Below are 11,727 nucleotides of genomic sequence, written 5' to 3' on the forward strand. Positions count from 1 at the left end.
TATGATTTTTGTCAAAATCCTCCTTTGGTTTAGTGTTTCAAAATGAATTAGTTTGTGTGAAATTGAACTGAATTGCCTAACTTCCTGACATTTTTAAACCGGAAGCCAGAAGAACGAGCACGAAATGGTGTTACAAAAATAAGTGCTCTACGTACAGATTGGTAACCTCCCTGATTTGAAAATCTGACTTCTTGCTGATACAAGCAGAAGATAATGGGAAGAGTTTATATAGCAAACATTTTTTTCTGTAAAGTGTTGGGAAAAGGTGGGTCAATAACGGCAGTTGTTTGTGAAAGTTTAAAAACACATGGTAGTTGGCATTATAAAACTGCATGTAAAGTATAAATTCCATCCTGTAACATAAACCTCCGCATTGCACATACAGAGAAGCTAGAGTAGTTTTAATCCATATATGTTCTTTTTGTCAAACTCTTTTTGGTTTAGGTGTTCAAAATGATAGTTGTTTTGAATTGAATGAATCTGCTAACTTCCTGACATTTTTTAAAGACGCACGTACTGAAGCAAAAGAAAAACAGCGATAGAGTTACACAGAGAAGAGAGCTCTAGTTACAGAAATTGGTAAATCCCCGATTTTGAAATCTGGACTTCATGGAACTTGACAAGCAGAGAGCTAGGGGAAAGAATTTTATATAGGCAAACATCTTTTTTCTGTAGAAATGTTGGGAAAGGGGTCCCAAACGGCAAGGTCATGTGAAAGTTAAAAAAAACACAATGCTAGGGGCATGTTAGATAACGTGCTTGTAACGAGAAATACATCCTGAATTAACCTCTCTCACGCATACTTGACAAGCAGAGACAGTAGAGGAGCAATTTTAATCCAATAAGTACCTTTTGTCCACAAACTATCTGTTTAGGGTCAAAATGATAGTTTGTTTTGAATTGAATGACATCTGCTCACGATAATCTGGAACGATTTTTGCGACCGATCGCCAGAAAAACAAGCGCGAAGGGTTCCATAAAATACTCTAGTTAACAGAATTGGTACCCGATTTAATCCGCTTCTTGCTTTACAAAGCAGAAGAGTATGGAAGATTTGATATCCAGCAACACAAAAAAAAAAATCTGTTAAGAAATCTGGAGGGGTCATGAAAGGCAGCTACTGTGTGAAAGTAAAATAAAAAAACATAGGTATAGCATTTAGTAAAACGTGCTGTAAAGAATATCCATTCCACTGAACATAACTCCGCATTTGACAAGGCTAGAGAAAGTTAGAAGGAATGTTATGATCAATATATTTGTCAAACTCTTTGGTTTATGTTCAAAATGAATAAGTTTGTTTTGAAATTGGAATGATCTGCTAACTTCTGACATTATTTGACTGATGCCTAGAGAAACTGGGACGAAAGGTCTTACAAGAAATATGCTCTATGTATCACAGAGTGTAGCCCGATTTAGAAATCCGACTTCTTGTGAAAAGCAGAAAGAGTAAGGGGAAGATTTATATAGCAAACATCTTTTTCTGTGTAAAAATGTTGGAATATGGGGTCATAAACGCGGCAGTGTTTGTGAATAGTTTAATAAAACACGATGGTAAGTGGGAATTGCATAGTTAAAACTGGCTGTAACGTAAATACCATCCTGAATAAACCTTCTCCCGCTAGATGGAAGCTATAGCAGAAGAAGTAGGAAGTCATTTCACATCAACTATATTTTTTGTCAAAACTATCGTGGTTTAGCTGGTCCAAAAAGTGAATGTTGTTTTTGAAATTAGTAAATGAATCTGCTAACTTCTGACCATTTTTTGACGCTGGATGCCCAGCAATAAACTGGCGCACAGGGTTACAAAAATAGCTCTAAGTTTACGATTGGTACCCCCGATTTGAAATCCGACTCTGCTTGAAAAGCAGAAGAGTAGGGGAAGATTTTTTATATACAAACATTTTTTTTCGTAAAAAGTTGGGAAAGAGGGGTCAAATAACCGGCAAGTTGTGTTGTGAAAGTTCTATTGTTTTAAAAAAAAAAACACTATGTAGGCAGTCAGCATTTGTAAAAACTGCTGAGACAGACGTAAATTCCATCCTAATAAACCTTCTCCGCCTTTGACAAGCAGATGAAGTAGAGGAAGTTTTAAATCCAATAATATTGTTGTTCAAAACTATCTGGTGTTAGGTGGTCAAAGAACTAGTTGTCTTTGAGCCATTAAGTGAAATATGCAGAACTTCTGGTGACTTTTTTTGGACCCGATTGCCAGAAAAAACAGGCGAAGGTTAACAAAATAGGCTCTAGTTAACAGAATTGGTAATCTGATTCACAAGCCCGATTTAAATCCGACCTCTTGCTTGAAAAGCAGAGAGTAGGGGAAGATTTTTTATAACAGCAAAAAAAAAAAATTCTGTAAAATCGGGAAAGGGAGTCAAAACGGCAGTGTTCTTGTGAAGAGTAAAAAAAAAAAAACATGGTAAGTGCTTTAGTAAAATCTGCGTAAGAGTAAATTCCATCGCGGAAATAAAACCTCTCGAGCATGACTTGCACAAGCAGTAGAAGTAGATGGAAGTTAATTCTCAATAGTGTTTTTGTTAAGACCTCTTTGGTTTAGTGTTTCAATAAGGGTGCATATGTTTGAAATCTTGTGAATCTGCCCTAACTTCTTGACATTTCTGTTACGTCAAGCAACAAAAAACCAGGCGAAGGGTTACAAAAATAGCTCTATTTACAAGATTGGGTAACCGAATTTGAAATCTGACTTCTTGCTGAAAAGCAAAGAGTAGGGGAGATTTATAATAGCAATACAAATTTTTTCTGTAAAATGTGAAAGGGTAAAACGGAGTTTGTTCTGTGTAAATGTTCAAAAACACATGGTATGTGTGAACATTTTAGTAAAACATGACGTAATTAAATCCATACTGGAGTCAAAACCCTTCTCTCCGCATTTGACGAGCAGAGAAACGTAGAGGAAAGTTTTTAATCCAATATTTTTGCAACATCTTGAATTGTTAGTTGATGTAAAATGATGTAAGTTCGTGATTGAATTGAATGAACTGCTAACTTCTGACATTCTTTGACCGACTGCCTTAGAAAACAAGCGAAGGTCTACCAAAAACTAGCTCTAGTACAGATTGGTTAGTCGCCTGATTTTTTTGAAATCCGGACTACTTCCTTGAAAAGCAGAAGAAAGTAGGGGGGCGAAGATTTTTATATCAGCATAAAAAAGAGAAATCTTACGAGAATGTTGGACAAAGGGGCAAACGGACAGTTGTATTGTGAACAGTAAAAAAAAAACATGGTATGAGCACTTTAGTAAAAACCTGCTGTAAAGTCAATTCCATCCTAATGAAAGCCTACCGCATTGACGAAGGCAGTAGAATAGAGGAAGTGGTTTAATCCATAGTTTTGCCAACTCTTTGGTTTATGTTCAATAATGATGTTGTGTTTGAAAATGAGAGTACTGCTCAGGGTTTCTACATTTTTTACCGAAGCAAGAAAAACAGCGAAGGGTACAAAATAAGCTTTAGTTACAGATATTGGTAACCCGATTGAAATCTGACTTCTTGGCTTGAAAGAGACAGAAGTAGTATGGAAGATGTATAGTAGGGCAACATTTTTTTCTTGTCAAAATGGTTGAAAGGGGGTCAAACGTGTGTGTGTGCAGTTGTTGTGAAAGTTTATATAGAAACACATGGTAGTGTGCATTAGGTAAAACTCTGTGAATGTAAATGCCATTACTGGATAAACCTTCTCCGGCATTTTGACATAGGTCAGAGAAGTGAGACGAGACTTTTTTAATCCAAATATATATTTTTTGTTTTTTTTGGTTCAAACCTTTGGTTCTAGGGTTGTCAATAATGAGAGCTTGTTTTGAATGAATGAATGCTGCTATGATATGTTTCTGACATTGTTGGACCTGAGATGCCGAGAAAAAAGGGCGGAAGGGTTATCAGAAAAAGCTGCTAGTTACAGGATATGTAGCCGCAGATTGAGAGATCCACTCTGCTTGAAGAGGCAGAAAGCATGTAGGGGGTAACTGATTTTATACAATGCAAAAAAAATTGTAAATGTTGGAAGGGGTCAAAACGGCAGAGTTGGTTGTGAGAAGTAAAAAAATGCAAAAGAACATGGTTAGTGCATGTTAGAAGACTGGCTGTATGGAAGTAAATTCCAATCCTGAACAACCCTCCGCATTTGACAAGCCAAGAGAAGATAAGGAAGTTAATAACCAATATGTTTTTTGTGAAACTTCTTATTGGTTTAGTGTTCAATAATGATAGTTTGTTTTGAATTGAATGAATCCTCTAACTTCGTGACATTTTTTTCAGACCGAATTAGAAAAAACAGCCGAAGGGTTTACAAGAATAGCTTCTAGTTACAGATTAGGTACCCCGATTGAAATCGGCTTTGCTTAAAAAGAGGCAAGAGTATGGGCAAGATTTTATATAGCAAACATTTTTTCTGTAAAATTGGTTGGGAAGGGGTCAAAACGGCAGTTGTTGTGAAGTTTAAAAACACATGGTAGGCAATTTAGTAAAAACTGCTGTATAAGTAAATTCCATCCTGAATAAACCTCCGCATTTGACAAGCAGAAAGTAGAGGAAGTTTTAAATCAATATTTTGTTCAAACGCTTGGTTTAGTGTTCAAAATGAATAGTTGTTTTGAATTGAAATGAACTGCTAAACTTCTGACAATTTTTATACCGAAGCAAGAAAAACAGGCGAAGGTTACAAAAATAGCTCTAGTTACAGATTGGTACCTCCGATTTGAAATCTGACTTTTTGCTTGAAAAAGCAGAAGAGTATGGGAAATTTTATTATAGCAAACATGTTTTTTCATGTAAAATGTTGAAAGGGGTCAAAAGGGCAGAGTTGTTTTGAAATGTTAAGAAAACCACATTGGTAAGTAGCAGTTTAGTAAAAACACTGCTCGTAATGTAAATTCCAATAGCTGGATAACCTTCTCCGTATTTGACAAGCAGAGAAGTAGAGGAAGTTTTAATCGCAAATTTTTGTCAACTCTTCTGGGTTATGTGTCTTCAAGAATGATACTATGTTTTAATTGAAGTAATCTACTAAACTATCCTGAGAACAAACGATTGATTATATGCGTGTGTGTGAAGAGGATGGGCCAGAGACTGTGTGAGATTGAAATTAGTGCTGTTTGGTGGGCTGAAGGTGGTTGTAGGTCAGTGGACTGTGTGTGTGTGTGATGTTGTGATGTGTGTGTAGTGTAAATGTAGTGTGCTGCTTAGGTTTACAGGGGATTTGGTTGTGATGGTGTCCGCGGTGTGTGTGTGTGTGTGTGTGTGTTTGGAAGGCGAGAGGCGCTTCATTTGAAGAGTTTCCACTCTCCTGCTGGAAAGCAGGAAGGTAGGGAAGGTTATATCTGCAAGAACATTTCTGATAAAAGTGTGGGAAAGGAGGTCAACGTCGCACAGGTTGTTTGGTGAAGTTTTAAAAAATAACGACCCATGAAGGGGAGGGGGAGGGAGGCGGCATTTAGTAAGAAGGACTAGGGGACTCTGGGGTGATGTGTGCTAGATGATGACGGTAAAGTTCACCACCGGAATCTGAAACCTTCGCGTGCATTTGAACAACAGAGAGTGAAGAAGTTTTAATCCAATAGATATTTTTGTTCAACTATCTGGTTTATGGGTCAAGAGATGATAGATTGTTTTGAATTGAAACGCTGAACTTCTGACATCTTTTGACCGACCAGAAAACAGGCGAAGTTCCAAAATATGCTTCTCAAGTCTCCGATTGGTAGCCCCAGGGCCAGGCGATTGAAATCCGGTCTCTTGCTTGAAAAGCATGGAGAGAGAGAGACGATTTTTATAGCCAGAGCAGAAGTAAAAAAAAAAATCTGGTAAAATTGGAAAGCGTAAACGGCAGTTGTTGGTGAGTAAAAAAAAAACATGTAATTGGATTAGTAAAATCTGGCTGTAAGTAATCTCTATCCTGTAATAACTGCTCGCATCTCGTTGGACGTTGCAAGGCGAGAATAGAGAAGTCTTCAAATCTCTGTCCACATATGATTTGGGCCTGCGTTCGTGTTCTTCTGTGTGTGTATCTTGCAGGGTCTGCTGAAGATGTGAGTTCAGGATTATCAACTGCAGCTGCACTCACCCCCCACCCTCTGCTCTCTCTCTCTCTCTCTCTCTCTCTCTCTCTCTCTCTCTCTCTACTGGGACATGCATGCCTCATGGGCCTGGGACATCTTAGAGCGCCTGCTAACTCCTTCCCCCGGGGACTGACCCCTTTCACCATGATCCCGCCACACACTCCACAGTAACTCCTCAGTAACTCCTCCCACAACCGCCACCCCAACTGTTACCATGGCGTTGTCGGACCCCAACGCCTCCTCCTTCCTCGCCCAGCCCACTTCCTTTTCCACTTCCTTCCTCATGTTCCTGGCTCCTCCCCGGCCTCCCTCAGCGAATCACGGACCCCGCCTCGGCATGCACCCAATCAGGAGTACGCCCACTCCATCCGATTGGAAGGCGACATCATCCTGGGCGGCCTGTTCCCGGTGCACTCCCGGGGGGGCGGCGGCGTGCCTGCGGGGAACTAAAGAAGGAGAAAGGATCCACCGTCTTGAGGCCATGATGTTTGCCATCGACCTGATCAACAAGGACACGGAGCTGCTCCCCAACTCACCCTGGGGGCCCGGATCCTGGACACCTGCTCCAGAGACACTAGCCCTGGAGCAGTCGCTGACCTTTGTCCAAGCCCTCATCGAGAAGGACGGCTCGGAGTACGCTGTGCCAACGGCGACCTGCCCATCTTCGCCAAGCCTGATAAGATCTGGGGTGATCGGGGCGGCGGCCAGCTCCGTGTCCATAATGGTTGCCAATATACTGAGGCTGTTCAAGGTAAGGACACTGGAACGTCTGGGTTGGTTTCTGTGGTCTGGTTTAGTTTGACTTGAGTTTGGTTGGGTTAGTCAGGCGGGTCTGGGTTAGTTTGACTTGAGTTTGGTTGGGTTAGTCAGGCTGGGTCTGGTTAGTTTGCTCTTGAGTTTGGTTGGGTTAGTCAGGTGGGTCTGGTTTAGTTTGACTTGAGTTTGGTTGGTTAGTCAGGCTGGGTCTGGTTTAGTTTGACTGAGTTTGGTTGGGTTAGTCAGGCTGGGTCTGGTTTAGTTTGACTGAGTTTGTTGGGTTAGTCAGGCTGGGTCTGGTTTATTGACTGAGTTTGGTTGGTTTAGTCAGGCTGGTCTGGTTGATTTGTTGACCTGAGTTTGGTTGGGTTACTCAGGCTGGGTCTGGTTTAGTTTGACTGTTTGGTTGGGTTAGTCAGGCTGGTCTGGTTAGTTTGACTTGGGAGTTGGTTTGGGTTTAGTCAGGCCGGGTCTGGGTTTATTTGACTTGAGTTTGGTTGGGTTAGTCAGGCGGGTCTGGTTTTAGTATTGACCTGAGTTTGGTTGGGTTAGTCAGGCCGGGTCTGGGTTAGTTTGACCTGAGTTTGGTTGGGTTAGTCAGGCGGGGTCTGGTTTAGTTTGACCTGAGTTTGGTTGGGTTAGTCAGGCGGTCTGGTTTAGTTTGACCTGAGTTTGGTTGGGTTAGTCAGGCTGGGTCTGGTTTAGTTTGACCTGAGTTTGGTTGGGTTAGTCAGGCGGGTCTGGTTTTAGTTTGACCTGAGTTTGGGTTGGGTTAGTCAGGCTGGGTCTGGTTAGTTTGACCTGAGTTTGGTTGGGTTAGTCAGGCGGGTCTGGTTTAGTTTGACCTGAGTTTGGTTGGGTTAGTCAGGCCGGTCTGGTTAGTTTGACCTGAGTTTGGTTGGGTTAGTCAGGCCGGGTCTGGTTTAGTTTTGACCTGAGTTTGGTTTGGGTTAGTCAGGCTGGGTCTGGTTTAGTTTGACCTGAGTTTGGTGGGTTAGTCAGGCTGGGTCTGGTTTAGTTTGACCTGAGTTTGGTTGGGTTAGTCAGGCGGTCTGGTTTAGTTTGACCTGAGTTTGGTTGGGTTAGTCAGGCCGGGTCTGGTTTAGTTTGACCTGAGTTTGGTTGGGTTAGTCAGGGGTCTGGTAAGTTTGACTTGAGTTTGGTTGGGTTAGTCAGGCTGGGTCTGGGTTTAGTTTGACTGAGTTTGGTTGGGTTAGTCAGGCTGGGTCTGGGTTAGTTGTCCTGAGTTTGGTTTGGGTTAGTCAGGTTGGGTCTGGGTTAGTTTGACCTGAGATTTGGTTGGTTAGTCAGGCTGGGTCTGGTTTAGGTTTGACTTGAGTTTGGTTGGTTAGTCAGGCTGGGTCTGGTTAGTATTTGACCTGAGTTTGGTTGGGTTAGTCCAGGCTGGGTCTGGTTTAGTTTGACCTGAGTTTGGTTGGGTTAGTCAGGCGCTGGGTCTGGTTTAGTTTGACCTGAGTTTGGTTGGGTTAGTCAGGCTGGGTCTGGTTTAGTTTGACCTGAGTTTGGTTGGGTTAGTCAGCTGGTCTGGTTTAGTTTGACCTGAGTTTGGTTCGGTTAGTCAGGCCGGGTCTGGTTTAGTTTGACTTGAGTTTGGTTTGGTGTTAGTCAGGCCGGGTCTGGTTTAGTTTTGACCTGAGTTTGGTGGGTTAGTCAGGCCGGGTCTGGTTTAGTTTGACCTGAGTTTTGGTTGGGTTAGTCAGGCCGGGTCTGGTTTAGTTTGACCTGAGTTGGTTGGGTTAGTCAGGCCGGGTCTGGTTTAGTTTGACCTGAGTTTGGTTGGGGTTAGTCAGGGCCGGTCTGGGTTAGTTTGACCTGAGTTTGGTTGGGTTAGTCAGGCGGGTCTGGTTTAGTTTGACCTGAGTTTGGTTGGGTTAGTCAGGCTGGGTCTGTTTAGTTTGACTGAGTTTGGTTGGGTTAGTCAGGCTGGGTCTGGTTTAGTTTGACCTGAGTTGGTTGGGTTAGTCAGGCCGGGTCTGGTTTAGTTTGACTGAGTTTGGTTGGGTTAGTCAGGCCGGGTCTGGTTTAGTTTGACTTGAGTTTGGTTGGGTTAGTCAGGCTGGGTCTGGGTTAGTTTGACTTGAGTTTGGTTGGGTTAGTCAGGCTGGGTCTGGGTTAGTTTGACCTGAGTTTGGTTGGTTAGTCAGGCTGGGTCCTGGGTTAGTTTGACCTGAGTTTGGTTGGGTTAGTCAGGTTGGGTCTGGGTTAGTTTGACCTGAGTTTGGTTGGGTTAGTCAGGCTGGGGGTCTGGTTTAGTTTGACCTTGAGTTTGGTTGGGTTAGTCAGGCTGGGTCTGGTTTAGTTTGACCTGAGTTTGGTTGGTTAGTCAGGCTGGGTCTGGTTTAGTTTGACCTGAGTTGGTTGGGTTAGTCAGGCTGGGTCTGTTTAGTTTGACCTGAGTTTGGTTGGGTTAGTCAGGCTGGGTCTGGTTTAGTTTGACCTGAGTTTGGTTGGGTTAGTCAGCGCTGGGTCTGGTTTAGTTTGACCTGAGTTTTGGTTGGGTTAGTCAGGCTGGGTCTGGTTTAGTTTGACTTGAGTTTGGTTGGGTTAGTCAGGTCCGGGTCTGGTTTTTGTTGACCTGAGTTGTTGTTGGGTTAGTCAGGCCGGTCTGGTTTAGTCTTGCCCTGAGTTTGGTTGGGTTAGGTCAGGCCTGGGTCTGGTTTAGTTTGACCTGAGTTTGGTTGGGTTAGTCAGGCAGGGTCTGGTTTAGTTTGACCTGAGTTTGGTTGGGTTAGTCAGGCTGGGTCTGGGTTAAGAACCCTACCGGTTTCAGTGTGGGTGATGTCATGGTTTGTGTTTACATTGCTGTTGGAGCCATGCATGGATCTTTGTGTTGTGTTTGTGTGGATACTATGGCACTGTGTGTGTAGGTGTTGAACACCAGCCACTGTGTGTTGGATGTAGGGGGTCTCTTTACAGTGAAATGGAGTATATTACTGGCTGCCAGGGCCGGGGCTTCATCATGTCTATCTCCCCTCCTCCTCCTCCTCGTCAGATGGATGCATATTGTTCCGGCAGGATATTACCCTGGCCTGTGTCTGTCAGTCAGAGCCATTATTGTGTTCTAGAAGCAGCCTGGCTCCTGACATAGATTCTCTGGTATTACACACAGAGACGCCACTTCAGCCAGCCGTGCTCACTCACTACTGCAGGCAGATACAGTTCAATTGTGACAACCAATTAAAATACTGTCAATCTTATTRAAGAATACTCCACTTCACTCTGCCCCCAGACCCGGAGACTGTGTGTGTGTGTGTGTGTATGAGGTTTTGGGCATGGGAGTATGCTGTTAAAATTTGATCTATGCTAGACTGGTCTAGRCTGGGCTTTCTAGAACATGGAGAAACAATGAAATCAATTACTGTCTAGGGTACAAAAGCCAATTAATGGTAGAGTGGAGTGGTTGTAACAGAGGAGTGTGTGTATACGAGCACAAGAGTGTGTGTGTTCCCGCCGTCATTAGTCGAACAAGGTTGATTGATGCGAGCGCAATGTGGAAATATGTGTCTCCTAATGATCCATGTGACATTCTCAGCCATGCACCTTTGTCTTCTTTCTCTCTCTCTCTCTATTCTCTCTTTTTTATTTCTCTCTCTTTTTTTATTTCTCTATCACTCTCTCTCTCGTCTCTCTCTTTTTTTATTTCACTCTCTCRCTCTTCTCTCTCTTTTTTTATTTCTCTCTCTCTCTCTTCTCTCTTTTTTTACATTTCTCTCTCTTTTTTATTTCTCTCTCTCTCTTATTTCTCTCTTTTTATTTCTCTCTCTCTCTGTTTTTATTTCTCTCTTTTTTATTTCTCTCTCTCTCTCTCTTCTCTCTCTTTTTATTTCTCTCTCTCTTTTTATTTCTCTCTCTCTCTCTCTCTTTTATTTCTCCCTTTCTCCCACATCACTGCCCTGGTTCTGTGTGAGTGGCAGTGCTGTATTCTAAACTTGTGCATAATAATACTAAACATGATTTAGGGAGGATTCTGTCATGGACACAGCACACACAGGGCCTTGATTTTGGGTCGCAGTGCCTCGTTCTCATTTTACTAATAGGATTTAGAGCAGGGGATTGGTAGGCGTGTGTGTTTGCATTGTAGCATTTCTGTGTGTGTGTTTGTGTATACAGTATGTATACACTGAGTGTACAAAACTTTAAAAACACCATCCTAAGATTGAGTTACACCGCCCCCCCCGGCCCCCCACAGGGATGTTGACTCCAATGCTTCCCACAGTTGTGTCAAGTTGGCTGGATGTCTTTGGGTGGTGGACCATTCTTGATACACACGGGAAACTGTTGAGCGTGAAAAACCCAGCAGCGTTGCAGTTCTTGACACAAACTGGTGCTCCTGTCACCTTCTACCATACCCCGTTCAAAGGCACTTAGATCTTTTGTCTTGCCCATTCACCCTCTGAATGGCGCACATACACAATCCATCATCGACTCTGGTTGAAGTGCTTTCACCTGAATTCCCCTGGTCAACCTGTCATGGAAAGAGCAGATGTTCTTAATGTTTGTGTGTGTGTTAATGTGTGTCTCTCTCTTCTCTTCTGGTGTGTTGTGAATTGTGACATTCTGTGTTTGGTGTGTGTGTGGTGTGTGTGTGTGGTGTGTGTATGTGTGTGTGTGTGTGTTGTGTGTGCATTGTGACATATCTGTGTTTTGTGTGTGTGTGTGTGTGTTTTGTGTGTGTTGTGTGTTGTGTGTGTGTGTGTGTGTGTGTGTCTGTGTGTGTGTGTGTGTGTGTTGTGTGTGTGTTGTGTGTGTGTGTGTGTGTGGTGTGTGTGTGTGTGTGTGTGTGGTGTGGGTGGTGTGTGTGTGTGTGTGTGTGTGTGTGTGTGTGTGTGTGTGTGTGTGTCTGTGTGTCTGTGTGTGTGTGTGGTCTGAAGGATGGAATT

The 11,727-nt window shown here is 42.9% G+C and overlaps 1 protein-coding gene across 1 annotated transcript in view; it reads left to right on the top strand.

The window, feature by feature from the left end:
• LOC111951335 (metabotropic glutamate receptor 8-like) overlaps positions 1–11,727 on the top strand; it is a 129,987-nt gene that overhangs the window by 6,347 nt on the left and 111,913 nt on the right. The window lies entirely within an intron of this gene.

The sequence above is a fragment of the Salvelinus sp. IW2-2015 genome, linkage group LG24 (genome assembly GCF_002910315.2).
Source record: "Salvelinus sp. IW2-2015 linkage group LG24, ASM291031v2, whole genome shotgun sequence".
Taxonomy (NCBI): domain Eukaryota; kingdom Metazoa; phylum Chordata; class Actinopteri; order Salmoniformes; family Salmonidae; genus Salvelinus; species Salvelinus sp. IW2-2015.